Here is a 12419-nt window from a genome sequence, read left to right as displayed (position 1 = left end):
TAGCCACTGGGGGGAGGGGGGGACACAGCCACAGCAACTCTGGATCCGAGCCGAGTCTGCAACCTACACCACAGGTCACGGTGGATCCTTAACCCACTAAGCGAGGCCAGGGATGGAACCTGCAACCTCATGGTTCCTAGTCGGATTCGTTAACCACTGAGCCATGAAGGGAACTCCTTGATAGATTTTGAAGTTGTTACCAAACCAAGTTCATTTGCTTAACACAGCAAGCCAAACGCTGAGACACAGAGATCTGCAGCAGAAAAAGTGTTTATTCACCATCTTCCCAAGGGGAGCTTGAGATACTTATGGGATAAAGAAGCAGGTTGGTCCTAGGCCTGGGAAAGATGTTTGGAGGTAGGGGAAAGATGAGATAATTGGGGTTCTGTGCAGGCGTTCATGGGATCTGTGTTAAAAAGTGGAGGTGCTTAGTGCTATCTGAGGATGGAGTTTATTTATTTATTTTTGCTTTTTAGGACCGCACCCGAGGCATATGGAGTTTCCCAGGCAAGGGGTCCAATGTGGAGCTGCAGTCTCTGGCCTACACCACAGCCAGATCCAAGCCGCATCCGCTAACCTACACCACAGCTCACGGCAACACCGGATCCTTAATCCCTTGAGCAAGGCCAGGGATCGAACTTGAGTCCTCTTGGATGCTAATCAGATTTGTTAACCGCTGAGGCACGACGGGAACACCCGAGGATGGAGTTTTTGACATCAGTCCTCTGATGTCAAAAGGTGATTCGTCGAACACCTGTGCAGGCCTAGTCTTGGAGTTGGTGCTCCCAACAAGTCTTAGCTGGCTCAAACTGGACAAGAGCTGACTCCAAATTCCTGAAAAAAAAAAAATTAAGCTCTCGTTACTATAGCAATCCATATGTAGAAGTGTTATCTAGAGGAGGTGAGGTGATTGAGTCACAAAATAATTGAGTTCCCGTTGTTGCAGTGGGTTAAGAGCTGACATAATGTCTGTGAGGATGCAGGTTCGATCCCTGGCCTCACTCAGTGGATTAAGTAACCAGCATTGCCACAAGCTGCAGTGAAGCTCGCAGATGTGGCTCGAATCTGTCGTTGCTGTGGCTGTGGCATAGGCTGGCAGCTGTAGCTCTGATTCGACCTCTGGCCTGGGAACTTCCAAATGCCACAGGCGCAGCCCTAAAAAAAGAAAAAAAATTTTTTTTTAAATAATTAAGATGATCTTGGAGTTCCCATCGTGGCGCAGTGGTTAACGAATCTGACTAGGAACCATGAGGTTACGGGTTCGATCCCTGGCCTTGCTCAGTGGGTTAAGGATCCAGCATTGCCGTGAGCTGTGGTGTAGGTCACAGATGCAGCTTGGATCCCGCGTTGCTGTGGCTCTGGCATAGGCCGGTGGCTACAGCTCCTATTAGACCCCTAGCCTGGGAATCTCCATATGCCGCAGCTGCGGCCCTAGAAAAGGCAAAAAGACCAAAATAATAATAATAATAATTAAGATGATCTTGATCAGTGAAGGCAGGTTACAAGCAGAGGAGTTTTTAACAAGCCGTTCCCTTACCTCCTGTTCTGTAAGATAAGCTCAAGCATTTGTCAGTCACCAGTTTCTGTTAACCCTATGGGGCACAGTTTCAAACTGGTTACACCTGTGAGACTACCAATACTATCATGGTAATGGACATAGACAGTTCCTGTTGTGACACAGCCAAAACAAATCTGAGTGGTATGCACGAGGATGTGGATTCGATCCCTGCCTTTCTCAGTGGGTCAAGGATCCTACATTGCCACGAGCTGTGGTGTAGGTTGCAGATGCAGATGTGGCTCGGATCCTGCCTGCATTGCTGTGGCGGTGGTGTAGGCTGGCAGTTGCAGCTCTGATTCGACCCCTAGTCTGGGAATTTCCATGTGCTGTGGGTGTTGCCCTAAAAAGACCAAAAAGAAGTCTGCTATGGACGGATGGGTGTCTCCCCCAAATTCATATAGTGAAGCCTTAACTACCCATGTGACTGTATCTGAAGAAGGAATGTTTAGGAGGAAAATAATGATAAATGATATCATGAGAGTGGAATCCTAATACGATAGGATGTGGCCTGATAAGAAAAAGAATACCTCTTTCTCCCTCTCTCTTCCATTTGAGGACACAGTGAAACTGGCCATTTGCAAGTTAGGAAAGAAGCGCTTACCAGGATCAAATTGACCAGCACCTTGGTCTTCGACTTACCTGCTTCCTTCAGAACTGTGAGAAATAAATCTCTTTTTTTTTTTCTCTTCTTTCCTTCCCTTCTTTGTTTTTGTTTTGGTTTTGGTCTTTTTGCCATTTCTAGGGCCGCTCCCGCAGCACATGGAGGTTCCCAGGCTAGGGGTCTAATCAGAGCTGTAGCCACTGGCCTACGCCAGAGGCACAGCAACACCAGATCCGAGCCGCATTTGCAACCTACACCACAGCTCACGGCAAGCCAGATCCTTAGTCCACTGAGCAAGGCCAGGGATCATACCCACAACCTCATGGTTCCTAGTCAGATTCATTAACCACTGAGCCATGACGGGAACTTCTCCCAAACTGTTTTCTAAAGATGCTATTTACCATTTAACATTTCTATTAAAAGTTTATAAGGAGTTCCCATCATGGCTCAGCAGAAATGAATTTGACTAGTTTCCATGAAGACACAGGTTTGATCCCTGGCCTTGCTCAGTGGGTGAAGGATCCGGCATTGACTTGAGCTGTGGTGTGAGTTGCAGATGCCGCTCGGATCTGGTGTTACTGTGCCTGGGGTGTAGACCAGCACCTACAGCTCCCATTTGACCCCTGGCCTGGTATTTTGCATATGCCACAGGTGTGGCTCTAAAACGATGGAAAAAAAAAAAACAGGATATGAGAGGAGTTCCCTGGTGTCTCAGTGGGTGAAGGATCTGGTGTTATCACTGCTGTGGCTCTGGTTACTGCTGTGGTATGGATTCGATACCCAGGCTGGGAACTTCCACATGCCACAGGTGTGGCCAAAAACAAAACAAAACCTAGAAAAAAAGGTGAATCTTGTAGTATATAAATTACAAATTAGGAGTTCCCATTGTGGCTCAGTAGGTTAAGAACCTGACTAGTATCCCTGAGGATGTGGGTTCGATCCCCGGCCATGCTCAGTGGGTTAAGGATCCAGCGTTGCCACAAGCTTCGGTGTAGATTGTACATGTGGCTCAGACCTTTCGTTGCTCTGGCTGTGGTGTAGGCCAACAGCAGCAGCTCTGATTCCACCCCTAGCCTGGGACCGTCTATATTGCACAGGGGTGGCCCTTAAAAAAAAAGGGAAAAAATATAAATTAAAAATTTAAATGAGGAGTTCCCGTCGTGGCGCAGTGGTTAACGAATCCGACTAGGAACCATGAGGTTGCGGGTTCGGTCCCTGCCCCTGCTCAGTGGGTTAACGATCCGGCGTTGCCGTGAGCTGTGGTGTAGGTTGCAGATGTGGCTCGGATCCCGCGTTGCTGTGGCTCTGGCGTAGGCCGGTGGCTACAGCTCCGATTCGACCCCTAGCCTGGGAACCTCCATATGCCGCGGGAGCGGCCCAAGAAATACCAACAACAACAACAACAACAACAACAACAAAAGACAAAAAAAATTTAAATGAGAAATTAAAAACAAACAGTATATGAGAGTTCCGTTTCTTCTACATCTTCACCAAGAGTTGGTATGGTCAGATTTTTTAACTTTAGCCATTCGAATATATTTATAGTGGTTCTTCATCATGATTTTAACTTGCATTACCCAAATGACTAATATAATTGGGCACTGTTTACATGCTTATTTGCCCTGTGTATATGTTCTTTGGTAAAATTTGTGTTCAAATCTTTTGCCTGTCTTTTTTTTTTTTTCGGAGGCGGGGGTTGTTTTATTATTAAGTTTTGAGCATTCTGTATATATTATGTATATAAATTCTCTATCAGATAAGTGATTTGCATTGTCTTTTTTTATATAATGATTTTTATTTTTTCCATTATAGCTGCTCTACAGTGTTCCGTCAATTTTCTACTGCACAGCAAGGTGACCCAGTCACACATACATGTATACATTCTTTTTTCTCACATTATCATGCTCCATCACAAGTGACCAGACATAGTTCCCAGAGCTATACAGCAGGATCCCATTGGTTATCCATTCCAAAGGTAATAGTTTGCATCTATTAACCCCAAATTCCCAGTCCCTACCAGTCCCTCCCCCTCCCTCTTGGCAACCACAAGTCTCTTCTCCAATGCATTGTCTTTTGAAGAGAAAAATTTTTGAATTTTGATCAAGTCCAACTTATCCATTTGTTCCTTTATGGATTGTGCATTCGATGTAGATTCTATCTAAGCGATCTTTGCCTAACCCAAGATGACAAAATTTTCTCCCATGCCTGCTTCTGTAAGTTTTATAGTTTTAGCTTTTAAATTGTAGTCTATGAGCTATTTTGGATTAAATCATTTTTTTTTCTTTTTATGGCCACACCTGTGGCATGTAGAAACTCCTGGGCCAGAGGTCAAATTGGATCTGCAGCTGCGGCCTAGGCCACAGTCACAGCAAAACCGGATATGAGCTGGATATCCAGATCCTGAGTGAGGCCAGGGATGGAACCCGCATCCTCACAGAGACAGGATCAGGTCCTTAACCAGCTGAGCCACAAAAGGAACTCCAATTTGGCAGCCCTTAATGAATGAAGGATTTTTAGTAGCATAGGAAAATATTTATTACGTAATGTTTGGGGGGAGTTGTTTGTTTTTTGTACTTTTTTGCTTTTTATAGCTGCACCCTCAGCATATGGAAGTTCCCAAGTTAGGGGTTGAATCAGAGCTGCAGCTGGTGCCTATGCCACAGCAACATGGGATGCAAGCCAAGCTTACGAGCTACACCACATCTCACAGCAACGCCAGATCCCCGACCCACTGAGCAAGGGCAAGGATTGCACCCGAGTCCTCATGGATACTAGTTGTATTAGTTTCTGCTGAACCACAATAGGAACTCCCTTATTACACAATATTAAGAAAACAAAGCAGGTTAAAAAGTTGTATATATCATTTAACTTCACCTTTGTAACCATAAAAGAATGTATTTTTTAAAAGACTGAAAGCAAAACATAAAACTTTCATCCTCAGGAGTTCTCGTCGTGGCTCAGTGGTTAAAGAATCCGATTAGGAACCATGAGGTTGCAGGTTCCGTCCCTGGCACTTGCTCTGTGGGTTAAGGATCTGGTGTTGCCGTGAGCTGTGGTGTAGGTTGCAGATGTGGCTCGGATCCTGCGTTGCTGTGGCTCTGGCGTAGGCCGGTGGCTACAGCTCCGATTCAACCCCAGCCTGGGAACCACCATATACCATGGGAGTGGCCCTAGAAAAGGCAAAAAGACAAAAAATAAAAATAAAGATAAAAATAAAAATAAAAAAATAAAAAATAAAATGCTCATCCTCCAGATGAAAGGATTATAGATGACAGTATTGAGTCTTGTGACCCCTGCACATGATATATTTCCCATTTATTAAGGCATTTTATTTTATTTTTCCTTTTTTGGCCACACTCTCAACATATTGGAAATTCCCCAGCCAGGGAAGAGAATCTGAGCTGCATCTTGCATCTGAGCTGCATTGTGCATTTGAGCTTCATCTTGTATCCACAGAAGCAGCAAGACCGGATTCTTTAACCCACTGTGCCAGGTTGGGATCCAACAACAATACCACAGAGACAAGCCAGATCATTAACCCACTGCGCCACAGCAGACACTCTACGGCCTTTTAAAATTTCTTTTGGCAGTGTTCCCTCAGTGGCACAATGGGATCAGCAGCCTCTTGGGAGTACTGGGATGCAGGTTCTATCTCCAGCCTGGCACAGTGAGTTAATGCTCAGATCTGATTTCATGGAGCATACCAAAGGCCTCTGGTTGGCCAAAAAAAGGAAAGAAAAAAATTGCAATATTTTGCGGTTTTCCGTGTATGGGTCTCGCACATTATTGTCATCTTTTTCCCTAAATATTTCCTTTTTTTTAGGTCCCCACCCACAGCATATGGAAGTTCCCAGGCTAGGGGTCAAATCAGAGCTACAGCTGCCGGTCTACACTACAGCCACAACAACGCCACATCCAGATCTGAACCAATTTTGCAACTTACACCGAAGCTTGCAGTCAGTGCTGATTCTTTTTTTTTTCTTTCCTTCTTTTTTTCTTTTTTTGTCTTTTTGTCTTTTCTAGGGCCGCACCCACGGCATATGGAGGTTCCCAGGCTAGGGATCGAATCGGAGTTGTAGCCGCTGGACTACACCACAGCCACAGCAATGCGGAATCCAAGCTGCGTCTGCCACCTACACCACAGCTCACAGCAACGCTGGATCCTTAACCCACTGAGCGAGGCCAGGGATCGAACCCCTATCCTCATGGACACTGGCCAGGTTCTTTACCCACTGAGCCATAAGAGGAACTCCTAATTGTTGTTTATTGATCTTGTATCCTGCAACCTTGATACACTACTTTTTGGTGCTATTAGATCTCTAGAGATCCTATCTAATCTACATGAATGATCATGTCTGAAATAAAGGTAGTTTTAATTCTTTCTTTCCTATCTGTATGTTTTTCTTTTTTCTTTCTTTCTTTCTTTCTTTCTTTTTTTTTTTTTTTTTTTTTTTTTTTTTTTGTTGCACCCACAGGGCGTATGGAAGTTTCCCAGCCAGGGATGGAACCTGTACCACAGCAGCAACCTAAGCCACTGCAGTGACAATGCCAAATCTTTAACCTGCTTCACCACAAGAGAAATCTGGTATGTCTTTTTTTTTTTTTTGTAATGGCCCCATCCACGGCATATAGACATTCCCAGGCTAGGCATTGAATCTGAGGCTCAGATGCGAACACAGCTACAGCAATGCCAGATTCTTTAACCAACTGCTCTGGGCTAGGGGTCAAACCCGCACCTACGCAGTGACCCAAGCCACTGAAGTCAGATTCTTTTTTTGTTTGTTTGTCTTTTTTGGGCCATACCCGTGGCATATGGGTAAGGGTCGAGTTGCAGCTGTAGCCACCGGCCTACGCCACAGCCACAGCAACACGAGATCCCAGCCACATCTTCGACCTACACCACAGCTCACCAGATCCTTAACCCACTGAGCAAGGCCAGGGATCGAATCTACCTCCTCATGGATACAAGTCAGGTTCATTTCCACTGAGCCACGACGAGAACTCCTGAAGTCAGATTCTTAACCCCCTGCACTACAGCAGGACCTCCCGTTTTTCTCTTTCAAAAAGAACACCTGGAGTTCCCGTCGTGGCGCAGTGGTTAACGAATCCGACTAGGAAACATGAGGTTGCGGGTTCGGTCCCTGCCCTTGCTCAGTGGGTTAAACGATCCGGCGTTGCCGTGAGCTGTGGTGTAGGTTGCAGATGCGGCTCGGATCCCGTGTTGCTGTGGCTCTGGCGTAGGCCAGTGGCTACAGCTCCGATTGGACCCCTAGCCTGGGAACCTCCATATGCCACGGGAGCGGCCCAAGAAATAGCTAAAAAGACAAAAAAAAAAAAAAAAAAAAAGAACACCTAATTTCTTCTTGACAATTCTGTCTATCTAATCCATGCCCAGGCCCACACTCTTTTTTATTACTATGTTGTTGTAGCATATTATAGTATTTTGAAACCTATGTCTTCTCTGTTTCTGAGGCCAGACCCAACCCATAACATTTGTGAAGCAAAGGGTTAAAATACAAATGGAGGACCCACAGAAGGCTAAATGTTTAAAAGTAATAAATTGGAGTTCCCGTCTCGGCTCAGCGGAAACGAACCTGACTAGCATCCATGAGGACACAGGGTCCATCCCTGGCCTCACTCAGTGGGTTAAGGATCCAGCATTGCTGTGAGCTGTGGTGTAGGCTGCAAATGTGGCTTGAATCCCGCATACTGTTGCTCTGGTGTAGGCTGGGGGGTACAGCTCCAATTCAACCCCTAGCCTGGGAATCTCCATATGCCGCTGGTGCGACCCTAGAAAAGGCAAAAAGACCAAAAAAAAAAAAAAAAAGAAGGCCTCAATAAATGAGAAATATATCATATTCAAGGGTCTTAAGACTCAATACTATTAAGATGCCAATTATTCCCAAATTAATCTATAGATTAATACTGGATCCAAGAGAAATCACTGCACTTTTTTTTTTTCTTGGTCTTTTTGCACTTTTTTTTTTAGGGCTTCACCCATGGCATATGTAAGTTCCCCGGCTAGGAGTCTAATCAGAGTTAAAGCTGCTGGGCTACACCACAGCCACAGCAATGCAGGATCCGAGTCGCGCTTGTGACCTACACCACAGCTCACGGCAACTCCAAATCCTTAACTCACGGAGCCAGGCCAGGGATCAAACCTGCAATCTCATAGTTCCTAGTCAGTTTCATTTCTGCTATGCCATAACAGGAACTTCCTGCACTTTTTTTTTTTTTTTGACAAACAGATTCTAAAATTCACATGGAGTAGTTCTCTTTGTGGTTCAGCAGTAACGAACCCACCTAGCATCCATGAGGACGAAGGTTTGATCCCTGGTCCCGCTCAGTGGGTTGAGGATCCAATGTCTCCTGCCATGAGCTGTGGTGTAGTTTGCAGATGTGGCTCATATCTGGCATTGCTGTGGCTGTGGTGTAGGCCTGCAGCTGCAGCTCTAATTTGACTCCATCTTGGGAACATTCAGGGGTGGGGCCCTTAAAAAATAAAATAAGTAAAATAAATTTCATATGGAAATGCAAAGAAGAAAACTATGTTGTAAAAGAAGACAGTGAAGAGTAATTAAAATACCTGACTTCAATATATACTATAGAGCCACAGTAATCATGACAGTGTAATAATCATAGAGGCTGTGAAGGGTCTGCTAGGAAGAGGGAAGAGCATGGGCAAAGGCAGGGAGGTGGAATGACAGTGGGCATAGCTGGGGAACTTCGAAAGCCCCATGGGGTCACAAGAACAGGGCAGAGCAGTGAAGGGGGTCCAGTGTGTCCCCCTCAGACAAGGGCAGGTCCGAGATGGGAGGCGCATGGGGTCGAAGGAAGAATGAAAGCAGGGACCATTCAGCCATGTCACCGACAAGGACCGCCAGGACCCTGAAAGGAGGGAGCGAGAGGTGGCCCAGCCAGCCAGGATGGACACCAGGACACAGTGTGCCCGTCCACAGCCCATGGTGACATAGTAACTGGGCCAAGGGACTGTCGGGGGTGAAGGGCCTGAGACCCACACTGCCCTTGGCTGAGGAGGGGCCCTGGGTCCCTCCCGCCCTCAGCTTCTTCCTCCACAAAGTGGTGGCCACAGGCCTTCTCTCCCTGCTCCCCATTCCTCCTTCCTGCTTCCACTACAGGACCACTGTGCCCAAGCATTCCCCCCTCGGGGCCTTTGTCTCCAGAGCCCCTCACCCCCACCCCCTTTCAGACCTAGGACGGGCCTCCTCTCTCCCCTCTCATTGCCTGGGGTCCCCTCCACCCACGTGCCTTGAAAGCCTCCTCGAGTCCAGCCCCCTACTGTCCCTCCACTCTCCAGGAGACCCACCCTTCCCTACCTTTGGAATCCCCCAACCCTATCATGCTCAGGGCCCTGACGCCTCCCTCCCGTGGCCCCCCAAGCCTCCGAGGTCACCCTCCCCCCCAGCCCCACATTCCCCGCCAATTTACTGAGTGCCTACGATGTGCAAAGCTCTGCTGGAGGCTGCAGAATACCCTGGGTAACGTGGGTTCGGGGTCCGCATCCAGTTTCCAGTTGTCAGAGCGCAGGAGGGGCCCTGAACGTCTCTGGGCCTCGACGTCCCCCTCTCCCACGTGGAATGACGACATCCCCGGGGTGGAAAAGAGGTTTCCCACGGTGCTGGGAAAGAGAGGCAGCGCCTGCGGCAGAGCGAGGCCAAGGGCTCGCGCGGGCTCCCTCCCTGGGCCAGGCCTCCTTGCGGGCCGCCAGGTAGGTCACCGCGCTGCTTGGGGCGCCTGAGCACGGGACCGGCCGGCCTCAGCCGCGTCCAGGCCCGGGCAGGCGGCCAGGTGAGCTCGCCCAGGCGCTCCCAACACGCCACTGGCGTCCGTGCGTCCAGCGGGCCGAGCACAGGTCATGGAGCCGCGCGCGGGGGGCGCCACAGACCCTAGGGGGAGCGGAGGAGGTACGGGGCGAACGGGAGCGAGTGGACGCGTCCCTGCCAGCCCTCGCCCCGCCTGTCTGCTCGTCACCTTTTCCTTCTGGCAGGTGGTAAACAAGGCAGCCCTGGCGCCCAAGGGGCGGCGGCGGCCGTGGCGGCGGCGGCGGCGATAGAGGGCAGGGCCCCAGCGACCCGGGCTGGGCTCTGGGCCCCCTACCCGCACCCGCGCTGCGAAGCGGTGCACCAGACCCGGGGGCTCTCAGGAGGGTCCGGGGAGAGGTGCAGGAGGGGGTCTGCCCGGGGTCACTGGACACACCTGGGCACTCGGGCAGGGTCTGTGGTGGCCTCCGGGGGGTTAGGCAGGGCCCTGCGAGGATATGGGAAGGGGCAATCCGGGGCTACGTGGGCCGGCAGGGGTACCTAGGCTATCTAGAGGGGAACCGGGGGTGCCGGGGCCACAGGGGGCCGGACCGTGTTCTGTCGGGACCTCTGGGAGAGTCGGGATCCTTCTCGATGCTGGCGGGGAAGAGTTTGGGATCTGGGATTCTGGCGGCAGTTGGGGGAGGGGGCAGTAGGACACCTCCAGAGATGCCCACAGGGTGTTCGGAGGGGTCCGGGAATACTGGGGTTAAACAGCTAAGTCCAGAGATATCTTGGGGGCAGGCGGGGTCCACGGGCAAGCGAGGGACAGTCGGTGACCTTCGCAACTGTGGAAGAGTGGTCCCGGGTCTCCGGGATCTTGATGGCCACTCTAGGTCTTCGGTCATCGGGGGGCGTGGGGGCTCGCTGAGACTGAAGGTGGGCGTTGATCTGCCCTTTCCGTTCGCCAGGCGGTGGCCTTCCTCCGCGCGCGGGCCCCAGCGCCCGGGAGCGGCTGGCGCGGCTGGACGCGCGCCCCCTGGCGGCCCGAGCTGCGGCGGACGTGGCGGCGCTGGTACGCAGGGCGGGCGCCACTTTGCGCCTGCGCCCCAAGGAGGGTGCGTGACAGGGGCGGGGCGTCCAGAGGGCGTGGTCGGAGCGGAGCCGGGTTCTGGGGGGGCGGGCCTGGGATTGTTAGTTACTGCCCTGGGTGGGGCCAGCGAGTGAGTGTGAGTTGGGAGGACGAGGCTCGGCGGTGTTGAGGGGTCTGGGATTTAGCCTATAATATTCCTCTGGGAGGTGACACAGAGGACGGCTATTGGATCTGGCGTTGCTGTGGCTGTAGGGTAGACCCGCAGTTGTAGCTCCGATTTGACCCCTAATCTGGGAACTTCCATATGCCTCCGGTGCGGCCTTAAAAAGCTAAATAAATAAATAGAGAATATTATTAATTTCCCAGATATCCCCTACCTACACTTCAAACTGATTTTTCTTTTCCACCTTTTTTTTTTTTTTCTTTTACGGCCACACCCAGGGCATATGGTATGGAGGTTTCCAGGCTAGGGGTAGAATCAGAGCTGTAGCTGCTGGCCTATGCCACAGCCACAGCAACGCCAGATAGGAGCCGCATCTGCGACCTACACCACAGCTCATGGCAACGCTGGATCCTTAACCCACTGAGCAAGGCTAGGGATGGAACCTGTGTCCTCATGGATGTTAGTCAGATTCATTTCCACCAAGCCAGGATGGGAACTCCTGATTTTTCTATTTAATGAAATATTGTAACTATTGTTCCCTGTTGAGCCATGAAGAATTTTAAAACATCTGTAATCAAAGTATAACAGTTCCCTCGTGGCTCAAGGTACCTGACTGGTATCCATGAGGATGTGGGTTCGATCCCTGGCCTCGCTCACTGGGTTAAGGATCCGGAGTTGTTGTGAGCTCTGGTGCAGGTCACAGCCGTGGCTGGCATCCTGGGTTGCTGTGGCTGTGGCATAGGCCGGCAGCTTCAGGTCCAGTTCGACCCCTAGCCTAGGAACTTCCATATGCCGTGAGTGCAGCCCTAAAAAAAAAACCAAAAACACCCAAAGTATAACTAACATTCACTCATTATCATACAGAACATCCTGCCCCAATTTTCCATTCTTTCCTTCAGATCCATTCTTTGAAATGGAGTTATCGCATCAGGGAAGAGATATATATTATTATACTGCCCCCGATAAACTTTCAGTCAATTTATGCCCTTATCAGCAGTGTATGAGTGTGCCCATTTTTTTCTTATTCTTTTTCTTTTGGGGCTGCACTGGCAGCATGAGGAAATTCCCAGGACAGGGACTGAACCCAAAGTATAGCAGCGACCCAAGCTGGTGCAGTGACAACACCAGATCTTTAACCTGCTCGGCAGCAGGACAATTCCCCCATTTTCTTCCATCTTTAATAACTTTGGGCATCATCCATAGTACTTACTATTTTAGATCTCGGCCCAGTTAGGCTCTCTGGA

At 49.6% G+C, this 12419-nt stretch overlaps 1 long non-coding RNA gene across 3 annotated transcripts; it reads right to left on the bottom strand.

Moving 5' to 3' along the window:
• Positions 1–254: 254 nt before the first annotated feature.
• Positions 255–10926, bottom strand: LOC146394582 (uncharacterized). Of its 3 annotated transcripts, none has more exons than XR_014835371.1 (3): positions 9609–10926; positions 8463–8651; positions 255–834 (listed from the first exon to the last, which is right to left on the bottom strand). It is a non-coding gene; the product is annotated as an uncharacterized LOC146394582 (long non-coding RNA). The 3 variants fall into 3 exon arrangements; XR_014835372.1 differs by having other exon boundaries at positions 9620–10926; XR_014835373.1 differs by having other exon boundaries at positions 9654–10926.
• Between the last annotated feature and the right edge of the window lie 1493 nt (positions 10927–12419).

Source organism: Sus scrofa, chromosome X (assembly GCF_054392235.1).
Source record: "Sus scrofa isolate SSC_HxYL_T2T_F1_AM1 chromosome X, Sscrofa_HxYL_maternal_Yorkshire_Landrace_v2.0, whole genome shotgun sequence".
NCBI classification, from domain to species: Eukaryota; Metazoa; Chordata; class Mammalia; order Artiodactyla; family Suidae; genus Sus; species Sus scrofa.
The sequence above is the reverse complement of the archived record's forward strand: the minus strand, read 5'-3'. Positions and strand labels throughout refer to the sequence as shown.